The 21,482-nt window shown below is 33.0% G+C and overlaps 1 protein-coding gene across 2 annotated transcripts in view; it reads left to right on the forward strand.

The window, feature by feature from the left end:
• The window catches only part of LOC123714622 (connectin-like), a 176,456-nt gene that overhangs the window by 150,034 nt on the left and 4,940 nt on the right, over positions 1-21,482 (forward strand). The window lies entirely within an intron of this gene.

Below are 21,482 nucleotides of genomic sequence, written 5' to 3' on the forward strand. Positions count from 1 at the left end.
CATTTTATTCGTTTATTGTACTCTGCACTTTGGATTATTGCTAATGACTTTGCTTGGAGGTTACAAAATAAAACATATTCTGAGCATTTCAAAACTATTTATGTCTGGACAAGACATATATATCGTGTGTAAGATAACGAATTGTATTAGTTTGCAATGTTTGTTTTAATAAAAATTATTACGTTTTTAATTTTTTGTTTTTTTATTAAAGAACATTAGACAAACGTGCAGGCGGGCCCACCTGATGTTAAGTGATAATAAATAGTTATAGGTCAGCCGCCCATGGACACTCTCAATGCTCGCGAGTGCGTGTCCGGCCTTTTAAGGAGTGGTAAGCTATATTTTTAAAGGTCCCTTAATCGAATTATTTCGGAAATACTTCAGTAGGCATCTGGTATAGCTGGCCATATAGTGGAGCCGTGGAGGTCTAGGCGATGCGGGTGGATATTTGTATTCTGCCTCGACGTCCGATGATGAAACTGACCTGCGGGTATTAATCCGAACAACTCCTCTGAAGAGTCTCCACTCTTTTGTCTATAAACTTTTGTGCTTCACTCTAGTTATCGTCATAATATTTTATTATCAGTATTGCTGGTGACAGCAACTTAAAATAAAATTGTATTTTGGATTGGTTGCTTTAATCTATTTTTCTAATATGTTATATTCAATAGTACAATTAACAATGATTTAAAAACGTACGATGAAGCACTTGGTCCATTCTGATTTGTTAAAGAATTGCATTTTTCATAATTTATTAGAAGAACTGTATATTTCGCGGTAAGAAATACAAAGTGAAATGAAACATCATGCTAGAGTTAACTCGTCGTGCTAATCTCATTAAGCTCACACATCAAAGAAACGAAGGCTTTTAGGAAAGCTTTGTCCTACTTCCAGTTCCTAAATTAAATTATGAAATGAGGATACAATTGTGGTACTTTCATTTATTTTGACTGTAATTCTTAATTACATATAACTCATGTATATTTTTGTGTATAAAATTTACACATGGGAGCAGTGAAACCTTCAAAAAGAGACGAATGTAATTTTAATTTCGTATATTAATAAATTATTAATTTTGATAAAAACTAAATTATTAAAATTTGAAACGAAGCAGCGACTGTAAAAAGAGACAGACACATAAATTTATAAGATTTAACATGTTAGATAGGAAGCATTATACAGTGTATTTTATGAATTTTAAATTACAGTGTATTTGATCATTTTCTGAAAGAAAGTGTTTTTTTACGCGATTATACAATGCATTTTTAGAATCCATTCGCAATATTAAAGCCGTACCTTCAGATCATAGGTATGCACCACTGCGTGCGTTTTTAGCACTTGCTAGTAACGGAAAGTATATCGTAAGGAAATATTAGGGAATGTCTTAGACCAAAACATCGACATGTAACTGGGGATAAACCTGATTCAATAACTGCGTTTAAAAAAAAACGTTTGATAAACAGATGCTATTCGAGGCCCTGACTTATAAGGCATTAAAGCACCATTAGATTAGAGAAATTACATTATCTAATCTTTCTATTGCATTTACATTTAATAATAATATTAATAATAAATAAAATCATTGGCGCTGCAACCTTTTTAGGTCTAGTCCTCAGATTTCTGTATCTGTTTCATGATCATTTGTAAAGTAAATACATTTATATTTAATTTATTAAATAAATATGTCCACTGTGTCGACGTATCAAGCTTCTATAAACAAACTTCAAAATTTTACACTTAAAATTGAAACGTTTATATTCCTAAGAGGGTAAACTCTCTGAAAACTCAGAGGTAATTGCAAAATTGAAAGTCCAAACTGAAGATAATACTTCCCAGGATAATTAAACAACTTAAGTTTAAGCTGTATTATTGCGAAAATTGCTGTATTATTTTATAATAATAATAATAAAAATTTTGTTAGTGCATAGTTTTGTTGCTTGTTTTTGCTGTTTTCGAACGCTAAAGGTACCATAATATAATCGTCTTATGTTAAAGAATGTTCGCTTGTTATTTGCCTTTTGTATTACTTTGAACATATAAATAAAAGTCTTATCATATTGTACCGTTTGCCAAAGGTGTCTTATCTCTTTCCCTCACAAAGTGAACACAATTTCACAGATAAAGAAGAAATAGTACTTTAGTTAATGGAGTCTAATTAAACTGATTTGATATTATTGACGATTAATAATATTTATACGTATAAACAGCATTATCAATTACCAATCAAAATGTATGAAATTATTTAATAACTTAAGATCCTTAAAATGTGGAGAAGACACTTCTATTGACTCGGTGTTCGAATATTCTTTTGACTTTACTGCAGGTAATTGTTTCGTTTTGTAAGTTATGTGTAGTACTTGAAAACACCGGACATAATATTGTTAATGTTTTTAAATAATCTTCCACCACTTTATAGCTAGTTTAGCTAGTTAGTACTTTAGAAACTAAAACTAACATACATGAGTGTCATTAATTGAAAATAAAATTTGTTTTAACACTTTTTTATCGTTTCAACACTTTGTAATGAAGTAAAAATCCTATTCCGATTTGATGATCACCAGATTTTTAATCTTCGATAATACTTCGAATATAACCACGCCGTATTACCGAGAGCTTAGATCACAGACTAGATAGACTATATCCGGATGTCAATAGCCTTCTCTGATAGCCTCAAAGCCTGTTACAATGAAAATACCCCACATATCGACAAAGAAACGCCTTATTGTATTTTAATGAATTTATTCTTGTAGCTTTAATATAATTAATATTCTAGTCATTGTTTTTAATATTTTGAACATGTAACTTTGACGTAATCGAAATAAATGATTTGACTTTTGACTTCATAAAGTAATTTATTAGTATTGTAACAAAATCGAGTAGAGAACACGTCATATTCATAAAGAAGCCTAATTAAGTTCTTATAACAACATTTGTGACGTCATATTCTCTTATAAAATTAAATGCATACACGTTGTTCTAACACTTATAAGTAAATTTATAAATATGTACAATTTTTTTTTCTATTTGACCTTAAATATGTTAGCTACATTTGAGCTGTCTGGTTTGTTTCTAAAAGATTTTCACGATTAGAAGGATTACATTACACATTTTAAATTAGCATAAATATTAACGAAATATACTGCTTCTTACTAACAAATAATAGTTATAAATCCACCACCGTAAATTAGTAAAATACACGTGTCTTATAGGTCAAAATAATAAACATTTGTTTAAAATTAAATTTGGCTTTGGGTAAAATTACATTCTCGTAAAGTGTTCGCTCCAAATAGCATGATTATTTTGAAATTACGTCAAACATCAGCCCGTAGATTTAAGTCTGGATGCAGAGCTTCGGCAAATTGATTGGTATATTATTAAATTAATTGAATTGATCTACAATAACAAACCACAATTCGAGTCAGCAGACCTTATTTATATTTCTCTTGTATTTTGTTTTGAAGTGAAACTTCTTTATCGGCGTTGGAAATAAATGTACCGTCACATTTTTCGGTTACACGCCATCTTTTTCTTGTCCCCTACCTACTTGGATTCGAATTCGGAGCCATTAATAACAAAAATATATACTAACGATAACAATTCTATCACAATTAATGAAATTATATAATAATCTTAGTAGTAATAAGGTAAAATGAAATAATTGTATTATTTGTATTCATGTCTATGATAATAAAAGCCCTTTGTTAAACTTTATCTAGCCAATTTCTGTAAAGTCGCATATAGTAGAATTTTTTTTCGAAAAATAAGGTCATAAAGAAATTTCACTGCTTACGTGTGTGCACTAGTACACGCACACATTTTTATTATTTTTTATTATTACAATCCTAAAGTGGATAAAAGCTATATCACACGTATGCAATGTTACCTCGTAATTTAATAAAACTAAAGCCTTTGACCTTGGATTAAATATAATTCGATTGCTCCTCATTACAATCGTTTACCGATAAACCGGTATAATCGCATTTATATTCAGACGGCGTATCGGTACCGACAATATAAATCGATATTTATCTGTTTACCGCCTCTACGAAAAATAAATTTTTATAGCTTCATTCGTGTTAAGGGTGATCGTGATATTTCGCAGTTATGATTTCGATTCTTATGAATTACAATTTGTCTTTGGGCCATTTTACTTATCGTGAACGAACTTGTGGGTATCGTTTGTGATCCCGATTTGAGTATTGAGATTAAACAACTAACATTAAATATTACAATATAACCGTAGTAAATTAACCACATATAGCTTTAGCGTGAGATTCTTATCCTTGAAGTCGAAGGTTCGATCCCCGGCTATGCATATACACTTTCTGTATATGCGCATTTAACATTCGCTCGAACTGTGAAGAAAACATCGTGAAAAACCGGCTTGCTTCAGACCCAAAACGTCGGCAGCGTGTGTCTGGCACAGGGGGGATCACCTACAACCACTTCTAAATTTTCATGAAATTGGTACAGAAATCTGAGACCCATACTTATTTACTTTAACAAAATAAAAAAATAAATCAAGGCATTCTTTAAAGCTAACTGTTTTTATTTAAGTTAAAAAGAAATTGGTATCAAGCAACAACGAAGTTATATATTACAGATCATAAGTTTTTTCGTATTACGATAAAGGAAATTAGTTCAGAATAACAGAACAATATTACACCAGATGTTCCTTTTTGTCTTGTGTTTTGCTCGTTGGCAGCAGCATCGCAGGTTTTCTTCCATTATATATTATACACTGATCAAAATGAATTAATGTTATTTATATTTAAAGATGAGAAAGAAAATAAATTATTATAACTTATTCATTATAATCATGCACATATTTTATACATACAGTGTAAACTCGATATAACGTCGAAATCACTCGGTTTTGGTTGGTTTAGCTTATATTCTACATAGCATTACATTCATCCTCAACAACAATTATATAATAAAAAGTACTTTCTAGTTGCCGAAATTAGTTTAAGCTGTGTTCTTTTGTCGTTTTATTGTCCTAGCACGTAATAAATTCGACACTTGACATCATACGTATCGAACTTTTTAAGAAATCAGTTTTTTTTGTTAATAATTGGGATTGCTGGCACGTGCTTTAACACGAAGATGCCACACTATCTTAATAAAATACAAAAGTCGTCAGGTGTAAATAACAGGCTATACGCAATAGCGTTCAAATAAGAATTGTTTTTTTTTTTATGTAAAATACTAATATGAAATAAACTTTTTCTTTTTCTAATAAAGATTATTCTTATTTCCATATAACGACAACTATTTGTAACGTCAAAGTATGCACAGTCATTTAAGTGTCGTTATATAAAGCTTACACTGATTATGAATGTTTGAAATTGAAAAGAATAACGTCATTATTAGATATCACAAATAAAATGTTATTATTACAAAACTCCATGAACGATATAATGTAATGATTTTTGGAAACATTTCTTCCGTATTCAATCCCCTAGTAAAAACCCCAGTGTGACATCATTACTCTTACTTTCTGTACTAAGCACATCCACTCAAAAACTCAAAAGGTTCTATCGGCAAATATATTACCATACTAAGAAAAAATATTTCGCCATCTGGGAATAAATGGCTAGAAAATACTCCCCGGGGCCTAGACGCCGTAGTAGGGTTGTCAGATTAATGTAATCCCCCATGGTCTTTTCCATAAATATTTAGCAATGTACTGTCCTATATGTGCACTAATGCATATCTTGTTTATTTTTGTAAAAAAATAGACTTATCTTTTGTTAGGAGACATTTAAAAATAAATATTTACATTTGTTAGGCTACACAAGTTATAAACTCAAGTGTGTTAAGCAAACTGGTGTTATAATTTCCATTATTGATCTACCTCCGTGACTGAAGGCAAAATATTCTCGGTATAGTATACTTTCTCGACCTTCAACTTTATCAACGAAAAAGTTTCTATTAGAAACTAAAGATTTAACACCAAACAATGCGTCAAATTTTCCGCAAAATTTTAAAGCAAAATAGAACTGGTAACCCTGCCACCTTGGGAGCTGATTGAATTTCTGTTCCGCATGATTTAGTGACAATAAATACGGATCGACGGACCGCCGACGAAGCGACTCTCCTATGATCAATTTGAGACGGCATGATCGGAATTTTATACCAACTTTACAAAAATTTCCTTTGCCTTGGTGTAATCGAAAAGCGATTTTTATAAAATTTTATCATAAACTTTGATATAAGTGAACACTGTTCACGTTCTACCTTATTTAACTTTTGATGTTACATTTTTAATTGGACATATACTGTTTAATAATTATTCATAAATAAAATCAATGCCTTCGAAATTCTTTGATTATGAAATCCATTATATTATAAAGAAATGAATATCTAAAGTGTCAGCGTTGCGGTATTCATATATTTGTAGTGAATTATGCAGAAAAATAAGCTTTCATTGCAAGATTTCATATTTGTTTATTTGGCTCTTACCACACCCGCCTACACCACAGGTCCTAACAAACTAATGAGAATAATAGAAAAAAAATATATTCTAATGAAATATAAATATATTAAACTATTTTGAATAATCGAAAATATGTAATTATACCAATAAACATTAACTATAAATGATTTTTTTTGTGTATCTTGCGTTTCCAATAGACATATCGTTTACAACATCGCTTGTCAGAAGTTCTCTGTATGTTTCTATCAGTTGCCTATTTTAAAAGTTAATTATTTTTGGAAATACATCTATTTTTAGCTTAGTTTATGTTTGTTTCGACTTAGTTGATAAAAGTTCCGTCAAGTCAACGCTCGGCACAGTGACAAGTATTTATAGACAAACATAGTATACACATATAAAACAATTAAAGTTACAAAAACTAAACGAAAAACGCTTTCTTCGGAAAGGACGGACAAATGATGGGAATAATGGGATGCATTTATATTTTCAAAAGGGTTAGGGCAGTCAATCTCATTGTGAAATATTTTAAATGCAAACGATAAAATAATTAATTTTCCACGATTCTCCAATGACAACATCTTAAACAATTTTTCGAAATGCCACTGGAGGATAATTCTTTTCCTGCTTTCAGCTTTTTATAGTTTTAATGTCATATGTAAAGGATTATAATTTTAGTCAAGTCTCGCCTATTATTTTCTTTATAATAAATAAATGTATAAGTAGTACAACTTGAAAGACAAAACACAACTAAACAAGAACTCATATCAGTATAAATTCCTCAAGCACCTAAATAAAAGTGGAACGCACCGAAACCCTTGGCATCTTTCCGTCCGGCCGCTGCCAACTAACTGCGAAATGTTCCAAGTGATCATGCTACGAAATCCATCAAAATTTCAAACATTTGTTTTACTTTAACCGTATTACTTTGAAAGACACACATCGTTAAATTTAAAATATGAGCTTTGGAACTTTTGTTTCGATGTTACGAATGGCACTTATCTACAAAATAGAAACATATACATCGTTTGTAATGAATGTAACCAGTAGAATTCGCGGGTAAATTTGTATCTGTGTGTACTTATTATATATTTTTATAATTTTGATTACAGTAAAAAATTCTAACAGCAAGGCTTTTCTTCTGTATCGACGTTAACTGTTTTTGATATATAGATTAGGTTTACTTCCGCACCGTTCTGCGTTGTTTCATAACATCTGATGCCCGAAAAAAGTAACAAAATTGTCTAATGATGCACAATATTAAATGTAATCATTTTGAATAAAGGATAAATAGGTAGTTATAAAAGTATATTATTATTGCCATAATAAAAAAAGGACAAGTAGGTGCATCTAAACTATCTGAAATACACGTAAAGTATACTAAACAAAGACAAAAAAACGTATACATGTCTTAGTCTATAGATACAATTATAAGATTTTTTAGATCTACTAAAACAGGTTTGAATAATAGTAGAAAAAATAATTGCTTGTAGGCCTTCCTGTTTTGGTAAATGTAAACTTAAAATTATAAATTATTATTGTAATTTTTCTCAATAATTATATACGACGGAATTCTTTACTTATTTTCAATTGTGTTATTGTGATGTTAACTTATCCTTATAATCTTAAAACCAGACAAAAATATATTTTACGTCTGGGCCTCAGATTTTCGTATGTGTTTCATGATCATTTGTTGATCTAATAGGCAAGTAGGTGATAGGTGATAATAGGCCTTCTGTGCCTGACGCTCGCCGACGACTTTTTGGGTTTAAGGCAAGCCAGTTTCTACACGATGTTTTCCTTCACTGCTCCAGCGAATGTTAAAAGCGCACGTAGAAATAAAGCGCATTGGTTCACAGCCGGGGATAGAAACTACAACCTCAGGGATGAGAGTCGCACGCTGAAGCCACTAGCCCAACACTGTTCCTTAATTCAGAAGGAAAGAAGACACGGCTTTATATTGATAAGGAGTTAAGGACCGTTAAATTGCGTTTTAATTTTATACTTTATAAATATTGTTTTATATAAAGCAATAAAGTGTATATGTGTATATATATATATATATATATATATATATATATAAAGTTTGTTTAGTTTACAAATCATTTTTTGTTTCGATTTTAATTAAATATATGTAGATCTTTGTGGCTAAAATGTAGCGCTAGTTGATTTCGCTGGCGGTTTTTGGCGAGAAGTTCAAACAAATGAAACAAGCTTAAAGCTAGGTGTCAACTGTATTTAATAGAGTACAACATGATCTTATTAGTAACATAAAATTAGGTGTTGCGACGCTGGACTAATAAAAAACTGTTATAGACTAATCTATGTATTCATAAAACTAAGTGAACTTCTGTTACCTTTAACGAATATAAGTGATGTCAACCTATTATACATTCTCGGAAATTAAAATATTATATTACAATTACTGAATGTATGAAAAACTGTAGGACTGATTTATGACTACCAAAACTGACATTTTACAGTTTATTGCCATCAAGTGTAAGATGGTTGTTAACATTTCCTTTGCGCTTTTTATTATTTTATTTTTTTATATTAGTTCAAAAGAATATAACAATTTGCGAGTCTTCCATAGAGGAATTCATTTATAACTATTCTCCAATAGATTTCACTTTCGGTCATTGCGTTCTCTTCATATGAAGGCATAATCACCATAACCATCATTTGGGTCGGGCTATAGCAAATGTTTGGCACGTGACATGACCCCCAGTGCCAGGCTCGTGTAACGTGACCACATCATGACGGCCGCGCGTGATGGCTTGACGTTGCACTGGTTCGAATTGCCGGCATAAAATAACGTTTGAGCCACGAGCGACGCGAGAATCGATTTCATTGATGTACGCAATTTCATATAGAATGTGTTTTGAATTGTGATTTTTTTATAACATACGTTATTAAGCAATTAAAAAATGGGATCAAAAATATATTTTTGGGTTAGAAATGTTAGTTAGTGGCTATGATATTCATTTTTATTAAAAAAAATGTAATTTGTTACTTCTACTTATTAAGTCATGAGTATACCATTAAGGGCATCTAGCAAGACTGTCTGGCAATTGATGGACGATAAGGGCGACCCGGTGGGTCAATTGGAAAACAAAACAGAAGAAGACCGCTTAACAGAAAAGCGGATGGCATTACTAAAATAGCTGGCTCGAGCTGGATGCAACTCAGCCAAGACCGATATACTTAATATAAAGATCCTTAGATGAGGCAGAAGGGTTCTTGCAAAGTTATTAAGAAATAGATATAACTTAATATAGATAAAACATGGTAAAAAAAGGAGAGTAATTTATTTTCTTAAAAATTTAATAACTTTACATTACAGTTTACATAATTTAAAATTTTTCGACGTTTCGCGTGCTTTACAGCGTGCGTGGTCGCGGTGACTGAAGACTAAAGGCGTTGAATGTCAAAAAGTATCACAGCTGTAGAGAAAGTATATTTTGTATCTGTATTTATTTCCCCGGAGTTGATATGGACTAAAAGATGAAGGGTTTTTGCAGAAATTACTCACGGAAGAAATAAAAATATTTTTATTGTCAGTCTAACTAGTAGGTATTGTCAGTCGCCATTGAGTCACACCACTAGATGGCGTGTGATACAGAGACAATCGAACCTAACCAAAATCAAATTCAAAGGAAGAATTGACACAAGTTTGCGCGTTTTCCGCGAAAAAAATACCCTTTGTCGCTACTCCTCTTTTCGAAAACACTCTTCTTGAAGCCACAGCCAGCATCGGAATACTTGGCGTTGACATATCGAACGACGTTCAGTTTCGCGGTCATTTGGAGGGAAAGGCTAAATTAGCCTCCAAAAAGCTTGGTGTGCTCAGCAAGGCGAGACGGTACTTCACTCCGGGCCACCGCTTGCAACTCTATAAAGCGCAAATACGGCCCCACATGGAATACTGTTCTCACCTCTGGGCGGGGGCTCCCCAGTACCAGCTCCTTCCACTTGACCGTATCCAACGAAGAGCGGTTCGAATCGTCGATGACCAATCCCTCTCCGAGCGGCTCGATCCTTTGGCGTTGCGTAGAGATGTGGGGTCACTCTGCATCTTCTACCGCATTTACCATGGAGAGTGTTCAGAGGAGTTGTTCGGATTAATACCTGCAGCTGAGTTTCAGCTTCGGACGTCGAGGCAAAATACAAAATTCCACCCGTATCACCTCGACGTCCGACGTTCCACGACTGAGCGTTTCTCAAGGCAATTTTTGCCGCGCACCACCGCTATGTGGAACCAGCTGCCCACTGAAGTATTTCCGAACCAATTCGACTTAGGGTCCTTCAAGAAAAGAGCGTACAAATTCTTAAAAGGCCGGCAACGCACTCGCGAGCCCTCTGGCATTGAGAGTGTCCATGGGCGGCGGTATCACTTAACATCAGGTGAGCCTCCTGCCCGTTTGCCCCCTATTTTATAAAAAAAAAAAAAAAAAAAAAAAAAAAAAAGTCACCTTTAAAAAAATGTAAAAGTACGAAAATTAATTTGTTAATTTTGAATTGTAATAAAAGAAATAACCTTAGTGCTATTCTGTATTTATTTTAATATTATTTTTGTTACAGAGACTTAGACATTAGATATATAATAATTATTACAACTTGTAAGTCAATCTTACCTTATGATGTATGGTTTGACTTTTATACTTTATCTAAAACGCTCGGCTCATAATCGCCACAGCTTTGCTCTTAGAGTTCCAGTTCGTGGCCCGAGATTTAGAGTTATAGTTGGGCTCTCAAATGGGTGATAGAGTAATAGCAGTAATGCTCTGATTACGCTTCGTTTATTTTAATCGGTTATTTACGTTTATGGCACTATTGGGGTTTTAATCTAAAACAATAGAATATTCATAAAGAGTTAATTGTGTCAAGAAATGCGATCGGGTACCGTAAGTTTTTGGAGTAAACCTGTAAATTATTTATTATAATTGGTATTCACAAATTTCTTAAAAAAATATTTAATGGGTAAGAAAAGAGTAATTGACTTTACTTTGATACCTCTGTATGTATATGTCAATCTTCAAAACTACCAAACTAGTTAATCTATATACTTTTAAATTTGGCTTGATTCGGAGCAGTTGTGTAATACAAAAAAAAACTTGGCTATTAAAAAGAGTGGCGGAGAATTTATTGTCAGTTCTTCTCTTCCGTTCTACGGATTGATTTGAAAACTGGCAGTAAATGTAAAATTAAAAGCATTTAATGTATATTTATTTTTTATTGACGTTCATAAGTGTACATTGTGTTACCTATATGAATAAATGATTTTTGACTTTGACTTTGAAAGTTTTGTGTTTAATGAAATTTTATTTCAGGGGAAAAGTTGTGGCATTAAGGTTATTTAATAATTTATAACAAGCTATTTTTAAACATTGTGAAATATGTGATGCATATGACCCTAAACGCACTAGCACTAGTCACTAATTAGACGACTGCGCGGAACATTTTGTTCATTGTTATAATCGCAATAACATTTTTAAAACTTTAATAATACTAAACAATAAAATGAATTGTTACTCCTTTGTACATACTAGAAGCTTCTCTAAGTATAATAGCTTTTTTATGTAACGGGGGCTCATCTGATATTAAGTGTTATCGCTGCCCATAGACACATAGCTAAAGGGCTCGCAAATGCCGCCCTTTAATACCTGTACGGGATAAAACAATGTTCCCTATAAAATAATGGTTATACATATTTGTAATACACGACACATACATTGTGCTGTCTTGATTCAGAATGTTTTCTCTACACTTACCTATTTCCACGCAATCAAGTTACACAGCTAATATTAGAAAAAAAACATAAAAATAAAGAAATATCTAAGATCATATTTTTATTATTAAGAGAACTAATATTAGTTATTGGAAAACTCTCGATACTAGGATTAATAGGATATCAATTATATAAGTATCAATCAAGACTGGCAAAATATATATTTTTCCTACGACATAAACGAGCGAACTTATGATTGATTGGATTATACCACGAAGATGATAAAATTCTTTTATAACTATAACTTAAATTTAATTAATGAATATATTTTATATTATACTATACAGAATATTCTGTTTCTTAAGCTATAGTAATATTAAAAATATTTAAAAACAAAAGAAAATTAAAACAAATTCTAAAAGTTTGATCTCTGTGGCAGTGTACCTTTAACGTTGGCAGCATTTCCTCGATGTATTGCGATATTGGTTGAGCGAGGAAAGCATCAGCTTTGGGGTGCTTATTTGGGGGACTATCTACCAGCCGCCAACAGCCAACTTAAATCTTTAATTTCAACTATATTTTGTATGTTTAAACTAATGAATTGAATGCCGATTGGTGAATCTTAACGAATCAAGTATTTTTTTCAATACACACATATTTTTTTGCTGTGCATGACATGCCCGATTCCTAATGATATATTTTCTTCGCCGTTCTAGCAATTTAATGTAAAACCAACGATTAATTTAATATCTTACATAAGGACTAAATTGAATACTTAGTTAAATACTCATAAATTTTATTTGAATTCTGCCAAAGAAATAGTAATTACAATTTCATATTGGTTTTATCTGAAGTTTTCAATAATTAATATCGCTTTGTGCGACTGTAGGCGAGACCGCTCGAATAATTGGGCTTTTATATTGTGTTTTAAATGACAATATTATTACTTTCCGATTAAACGATCGAGTTTATCTCCAATACCTTTTACATACGAATAATTTTACATTTCAATATTTCTTTTATGTTAATTCAGATCCTCTGTAAAGTTATCATAATAATGTCTTTATCGTGTTCTGTTTAGATTTTATCTATTTCTTTATTGTTTATTATTAATACACTTATATATTAATTAATTTAAATATTTAACTTATAGCTATCTATATATATATATATATATATATATATATATATATATTTTACCCAAAAAGTGGCCATACAAAGCGCAAGTTCGGAACTAACTAAAATGGCCACACCATCACTCAGTGTAACAGTTTGGGAAACATAGGATCGCGTTAGCTTTCTACCAAGAGTCCATGTGACTTGACTTTGCTATTGCCTCACACATTATCCTGTCATCGGTTTAAGTTGCCAATTTCTTGCGCCCCAATCGGCGGAACGTGAGCTTAGCATAAAGCGCAATGCGCCGATTACTCAGGTGTTGCAGATCTATATGCTTTCCCACGCTAATAGTATACGTTACTACGGTTCTCAACCGATGAGCATGCAGTCCACGTATGTCCCACCTGCACTAAGCTCCACCCAATTATGCACTGCCCCCTGAGATTATTTTAGCTATTTCCATCGGAAATTACGAGTGTATTATTTGTACTGTATCCCTTCAATGTTTCGACACTTAATGAGCTTCGGTACCCTGCTATTCCCTACAAGGTAGTGACTACATCATCAAAGCCTTTAAGCCGAAGTTACGACAATTTTCTCTGGCCTATTTATTATCTCTTTAGTGCAGTGTTGGCCTAGTGGCTTCTGCGTGCGATTCTCATCCCTGAGGTCGTAGGTTCGATCCCCAGCCGTTCACCACTGGATTTTCTTTCTATGTGCGCATTTAACATTAGCTCGAACGGCAAAGGAAACATCGTGAGAAAACCGGCTTGCCATAGACCCAAAAACAGTGTGTGTCAGGCACAGAAGGCTAAACACCTACTTGCCTATTCAATTCACAAACGATCATGAAACAGATACTGAAATCTGAGGCCCAGACCAAAAAAGGTTGTAGCGCCACTGATTTATATTTTTTTTATTTTATTTATTATCTCTTACGTAGCGTCACTTTTAATGTTCTGTCGAGAGAAGAGATAGAACCGCTCTGTACGTTTTAGCTTCGCCTTCTACTTCAATTAAGCGACCAACAGTAGCTGCCCATCTGATATTTGTATGACTGACTAATGACCAGATCAGATAACCCTATACTTTGTCTTATTTTTGGTACTACCCTGTTCTGGCTTCTAGTAACCGGTGCGCTTGTACGTCTATCTTATCAATTATTGCTTTCAGTACTCGATGGGACGATTTGGTATGAGTGTGTTACTTTGGCTACGATGTTCATACATCGAAAAATGGTATATTTGACAACAGACAAGACGCTATCATTGATATGCATACTTAAATTTATGTTTGAAATAATATTTGTGTATATAATATTATAAACAATTACAAAGAAAAATCAGTTTACGTAATAAAATTCAATTTTTATGAAACGCTTATATAAAATTCATTGAATAAACCGACAACTTTACACCAGGGACTGAAATGGCATCCTAATTCTCTTAAAGGGCAAGATTCGCTTCGGATTTGCAAATAAAGTAATTTTAAATGTGTATTTTGAAATGTAAGCACGTAGGAGTGTTATTTTAAATGATAGTATTAATTTAAATGAAGACTGCAATTGCGAAATTATATAATTTTAAGAAGTTTTATAAGCATCATAATTTGTTGTTCAATGTGCAATGGTTAAAGGAGTTGTATAACCCTTGCTTTCAAAAAGAACGATCGAAACAGACCCAGAATATCTTCCTCTGAATTCCGGAGTCACCGGAGCCCGTTGATTTACAACTGTACAATAAATTTAAAAAAAATAACATGTCAATTAAATATATATATGTAATCATGCTACATACGCATAATTAGTATATACAACTTCCTTAGACTATAATGTGATAATAAAAATTATTAAAAATAAAATTGAAACAAATTTAAAAAGTTTGGTCCCTATGGCAGAAGCTTTAACGCATTTCCTCGCTATATTGCGATAGTTATTCGATGAGGCAGAATAGCAATAGTTCTGGGGTTACCGTTACTGTCTACCAGGCGCCAACTTAAATCTTTAATTAGCGCCTGTGCACTTGAACCCCACGGCCCAAGAGGCTCTACTCCAAAGGGAACAAAATCGAAGTTGGAGGAAAGACTCTTATAGTTGTGCCGTTTATTATTAACTGCCTGCTCTGTGGCCGCCCTAGCTTGTCAATCGAATTGATGGATACTAAAGTCGAAATTAGGTTACTGATTATATACTAAAAGTGAAATATACTGAGAGTAAAAAAACTGTTATTTGAATATACCTTTTTTATTGACGTCTAAACATTGTGAAACTAACCACAACAGTTAAGAAATTATGCGTCACTCTGTTTTGTTGTAAATGTGAATATAAGTGAATTATGCATTTAGCGTGTGGGGTATAAAACTAAATTAGTCCAATCTCTTTGAATCAAAGTACTTTACTTCTATTTTGAAAGAAATCAATTTGTGTAAGCTGTTATGAATGTTTTATTATCATGAATAATCTTGTTAAGATTTACATGAATTATGTTAACCACATGTTATGGATTCTAACGCAGCCAGGATGCTTTGCGAGTGCGTTCTATTACGAGTTGGGCTAGAGATGCAACAATCAGTTATCAAACCAAGTTCGTTGAAGGGACATTCACAACCAATCTATTAGATTAAAATACCACATTCTATAGACACGTGTCGATATACAAGTGTTGTGACACTTGAAAAAATACAAGTGAAACTCCTTATAGAATGGAGGAGAATGGGCAGTAGGCTGGAACTCTTAAGTTCTGCCATAAGGCAAGGGTTTGATCGTACGCTGCTATAACCCTTGGTCCGGGCTTCAGGTTTTATCATCTATTTTTTTTAAATATCCATTTATAGCCAAGTAGATTCACCAGTCACTATCAGTTATGCGTCTTGGTTTCTTTAACGTACGAACGTTCAAACTTCCTTGGGCGTTAAATACGTCAGGGAAACAGTCCGTTGGTTTCGGGGTTCAAATGCAAAGGGCTGAGAATCTTGCCAAAGCCTTTGCTAACACAGTTCTTGTAATGTATATAATATAAATAATGTTTAATCTCATTAAGAAGTGAAATCAAAGTATTCAACGTAACATTAAACAAATTAATTGTCGTTTTATGTGATTAAGATTTCACATATCCGCGGAAAAGAGCACGACGAAATTTTATTTGACAGGGATTTTACAGGGACGTATTTTTGATTATATTTTCGGGGTCCGAAACTTATTCATTACGTTACTTACTTCATAATACAGCAAATATTACAAATTATAAGTCGTAAGCAAACACATTAAGTAACTATTTATTAGTTATAAAGATTGTTTCACGAAAAATAACAGGCTTGACTATAAATATAACTTAAAACTAAATGTTAAAGGTTAAAAGATTAAGCTTGATTCATTCAACGTTTTTTTGCAAGATAAGATAAGATAGTTATGTTACAAAAAAAGATAGATTAATTATAATTGCGTCCATAGCCTCTCAGCATAGACTTTAAAGGATTCGCCAAGAAAAGAAAAAAATTAAGAAGGGATTTCAAGGATAATATAGTTTTATTTATTTATTCATTTAGGAAACAAATGTTTCTTATGTTAAATTTTCGGAAGAGTATAAGCTGTAGATGTGGGCTCCCAAAAATTTGAAATCGTTTTTAAAATAGAAAGAAGTTTTAAGGTTAAACAGTATGGAATAAAGAGATGGAGATTGTGAGCTGTCGCTGACGAATGGGTAACCAACCTCGCCGCTTACGCAGACACATGGTCACACTTAGTAACACAATCGAAAGAAATTGTGTGTTAAATAATGAACACGCAGGTAAGAACAGTACGTTCCTGTAAACAACCTCATTAAGTACATTGAATCACAGGGTTGTCCTCGTATAAGCCTCAAAGGGATTAGCAGATGTGTTAACGTTGTTCAATTATTTAAAAGGATTTGGAGGTACTGTGTTTAACTATGCAATTTTTAATAAAAAAGTTTTTAGTTCACATTAAATAAATTCTATAAGAAATTCCTGTAGGCTTAGCGAGCCCTAGGAAAACGAAAAATTATGTTCTCTGAAGCAATTTTTGCATAAAGATATCGACACCGTATTAAATCTGTAACATTTAACAAAACAAAATGAAAGTCTTTATTATATAGAGATATAAGAAACTTAAAAAAAGTATATTTTATAAAATAATGAGTAACTGTTAGCTCCATCTTGCATTTACAACGCACGACGATATACAATAAAAATACAATTGATAAGTAACGGGCACACAAATCTAGCAAATTACTGCAAAAGTTAGTTTTTGTAAAAGCCCTTAAACGCTTTCGGTGGTCACTGAAAAGTAGTCGAAACGGTTTTCTTAAGCGTGTGGGACTCACAAAAATTGTATTGTAACAATTATTGTATTATATATTAAGAAATATCAGAAGTGAACTTATCGCAATACCCTTTACTGACTTGACTTTCCCTGTAGAATATTTAAGAAAGAAACGTTTTTATCCCTTATAATGTTCAATTTGATTTATAGTAATGTATTTATGAATCGACACCGCTATTATTTATTGTCAGCATAGGAAGCTTTCATAATGGTCTGAAATAGTTCAGATTTTGCTGTTTAGACAAAATGCATAACAATTAAACAATCTTATAAATATATGTGACGGAGTGACATTGATAAGACGAAAGGAAGGTGGATTAGACAAAAATACGAGAAAGCATGAATCTTAACAAAAACGTGCCGATAAATCATTTAAAAATAATGTCGGAATGGTGATTAATGCAATCAGAACACCGTCATTTTTTTGACGCTAACGTTTTTGGCATCAACCATATTCATATTCATCATTGACCGTATTCAACGATGAGCGATTCGAATCGTCGATGACCAATCTCTCTCCGAGCGGCTTGATCCTTTGGCGTTGCATAGAGATGTGGGGTCAGTCTGCATCTACCATGGAGAGTGTTCAGAGGAGTTGTTCGGATTAATATCTGCAGCTGAGTTTCATCATCGGACGTCGTGGCAGAACACAAAATTCCACCCGTATCACCTCAACGTCGGTCGTTCCACGACTGAGCGTTTTTCAAGGCAATTATTGCCGCGCACCACTGCTATGTGGAACCAGCTGCACACTGAAGTATTTCCGAACTAATTCGACTTAGGGTGCTTCAAGAAAAGAGCGTACCTATTCTTAAAAGGCCGCAACGCACTCGCGACCCCTCTGCCATTGAGAGTGTCCATGGGCGACGGTATCACTTAACAACAGTTGAGCCTCATTCCCGTTTGCCCCCTGTTCTATAAAAAAAACCGTTTAGTTTCAATATTAGAGTCAATTTATTTATTTATAGGTAACTAAAGGTTTCTGCTTGTTTCGACAGCTTCATATAGCTGAGGGCCAATCAACCAGTGCCTGTATTAATAACAACAACAACAAGACTCGTGACATTTCGTGTACTTGTTCCACGACCGAACCCGAATAAACTTCAGAATTAAACGGCAGTCCTAGGAACGTATATCAAAGATTACTTTAATATTGTTTGGCTTTAGGTTTGAACTTATTACTTTTAATAATAATAATAACTATGGAGTCACTATTCTTATTGCCCATTGAACAGTCGCTAATTTATAGATCTAGCAACATTGACAAATCAAATGATCCACAAATATTAACGGTGTTAACCTAATATCACTTTGATGTTATTAAATTGTAATGACAATGGCAGCTCACACTAGTCCGACATTAACAATAATGACTATGAAATTACTATCTATAATTTTTCAATATTCCTGTGTTAGTTAGTTTCTGACATAATTTTAAACAAAACTGGACAAGAAGATGCCAAAATTGTTTTATGCGCGTCTATTTTGCCAGACTTCTTGGAGTTGAAAACCCCTTAGTAACTATTATTTTAAAGCAGAGGCAAATATATTGTATTTTTTTTGTAACCAAAATTCTCCTAGCTTTTCATATAACTTTCCACTAGGGACAATTATTTTCAAATATGTTATATTATTTTACTTCCCCTACTGATTTAACATATCCGTCCATAGCCATTATAATTTTAATCCGTTATTTTATACTTAACATTGTAATTGCTACCCATTTCTCTAATTTTTTCTTTAAATTATTTTTCAGATAGGTATAGTTAAGAAAAGAGTCTGTATACGAGCGATATTGTTGTTCAAACATTTTTTTTATGAAAAGGACGGAGAAGGATGTAACTAGTATTAGTAACATATTGAAATGTATACGTCACCGGAATATTACAAAATCCGCAAGTTTATTTTATTGGTTGTTATATTCCGGTGAAACATATATTTATGGGAGAAATAATATAAAACGACAATCGGTGTATATTTTGTAGAAAAATCAATAAGCTACAAGTTGCTTTGGTCAGCAAACCTTTTGACAAGACCTCATCATGTATTTTGACATTAAACTAATGGTAACGTATGATTATCTTTGTAACCAAGATAATAAAGGATACACACTTACTACATAGCGTAATATATATAATCTCGTCTTAATGAAGATTAACGAGAATAAAATATTGTGAAATTAATAGAGATTACAGATATTTGTAAATAGGATACAGCATATTAGACATTCTAATTTAAAACGTGAATTTATTTTAATACGTGAAAAAATGTTAAACAGAGATAATACCGCCTACCTTACTAGTACCTTATTTGCCTCAGGTAACCCTACCTAGATGTAATTGTTAAGAATCATATCTTTCTTTAAAAAACTGGTCATCAAAAGTTCCACTGGTTTTTTAATAGTTTCTATAAAAATCAGATTTGATAGCTAGTTGAATCAATTACGACAGGCATTCTAGATATAGAAACCGGACATATCTGGGTAATATTTTTACCTTCAAAAGACGAATGGTTGAGTACTGAGATATATTACGTGAAATCTTTTGTAGAAAGGATAAACTTTTGTGACCCGCTTTCCAGCATATTGTCCTTCAATAGCTTTTTAGTTTAAAAACTTTAACATAAATGGTATATAAAAACCAGTGGGGTTACAGCCATTGATCTTGGCGTCTGATTTCTGTACGATATTATTTTTCTAACCTTCTGTGCCTAACACACGCGCTGTTTGGGGTCTAAGACATAAAGAATACTAGCCTCCTCCGAGCTTGGTGTGCTCACTGCTCAGCAAGGCGAGGTGGTACTTCACTCCAGACACCTCTGGGTAGCTTACCAATTCTTCCTCCTTCCTTCTGCTTGGTCGTATTCAACGAAGAGCGTTTTGAGTCGACGATGACCAGTCACTTTCCGAGTGGCTTGGCCCTTGGCGTTCCGTAGAGAGGTGGGATCTCTCTGTATCTTCTACCGCATTCACTATGGAGCATGTTAAGAAGGGTTCTTCGGAAAACCTAAAGCTGAGTTTCAGCATCGGACGTTAAGGCAGAATACAAAATACCATCCAAACCACCTCAACGTCTACTGTTCACAGCTGAGTGTTTCCACCACAACAGTTTTTATGAAGAGTGATTCAAATCGTTGGGTGAGCGCTTCGTCGCCTAATAAAAGATAACGACCATAAAAACGGATGCAAGTCATTACAATTATAAGTATTTTAGTTATTTAGCTATAATCATGGTACAATAATTAACATTAAAACATCTCTTTACACCGTGCAAAGTAAAGGCATCAAACGTAGTGTTTCAGATGGAGGGAATATGTAAGATTCTTACTTTGGCTTAGGGTTTTATCATCTGAACGTGAATTTACGTTAAAATCAATATTCAACGAATTCAATAGGCCTTATTGTTTAGGCTGGTCAGTAGCAGAACCCGTAACCCAATTCTGAAAGCGCTTTGAAATTCAAATTTAGAAACGCACAGGCATATCAAAGCTTATCTGTACGACCACACATAATTTTACGATACACTGTATGCATATATTAAAGAGAGATTTTTTAACGACACAAAAGAGGATAATTTGAACGCGTAATAAAAGTTAAAGTCAAAGGTCAAAAATCATTTATTCATATAGGTCACACAATGTACACTTATGAACGTCAAAAAAAAGAAATATACATTAAATGCTTCTAATTTAACATTTACTGCCAGTTCTCAAATCAAGGGCGTAGAACGGAAGAGAAGAACTGGCAATAAACTCTCCGCCACTCTTTTTAATCGCCAAGTTTTTTTTGTATTACACAACGTTTGTAAGTTTAACACCACACACAATCATAACACCATGTTCCGATAATATAGGTATTATAG

Source organism: Pieris brassicae, chromosome 9 (genome assembly GCF_905147105.1).
Source record: "Pieris brassicae chromosome 9, ilPieBrab1.1, whole genome shotgun sequence".
NCBI classification, from domain to species: domain Eukaryota; kingdom Metazoa; phylum Arthropoda; class Insecta; order Lepidoptera; family Pieridae; genus Pieris; species Pieris brassicae.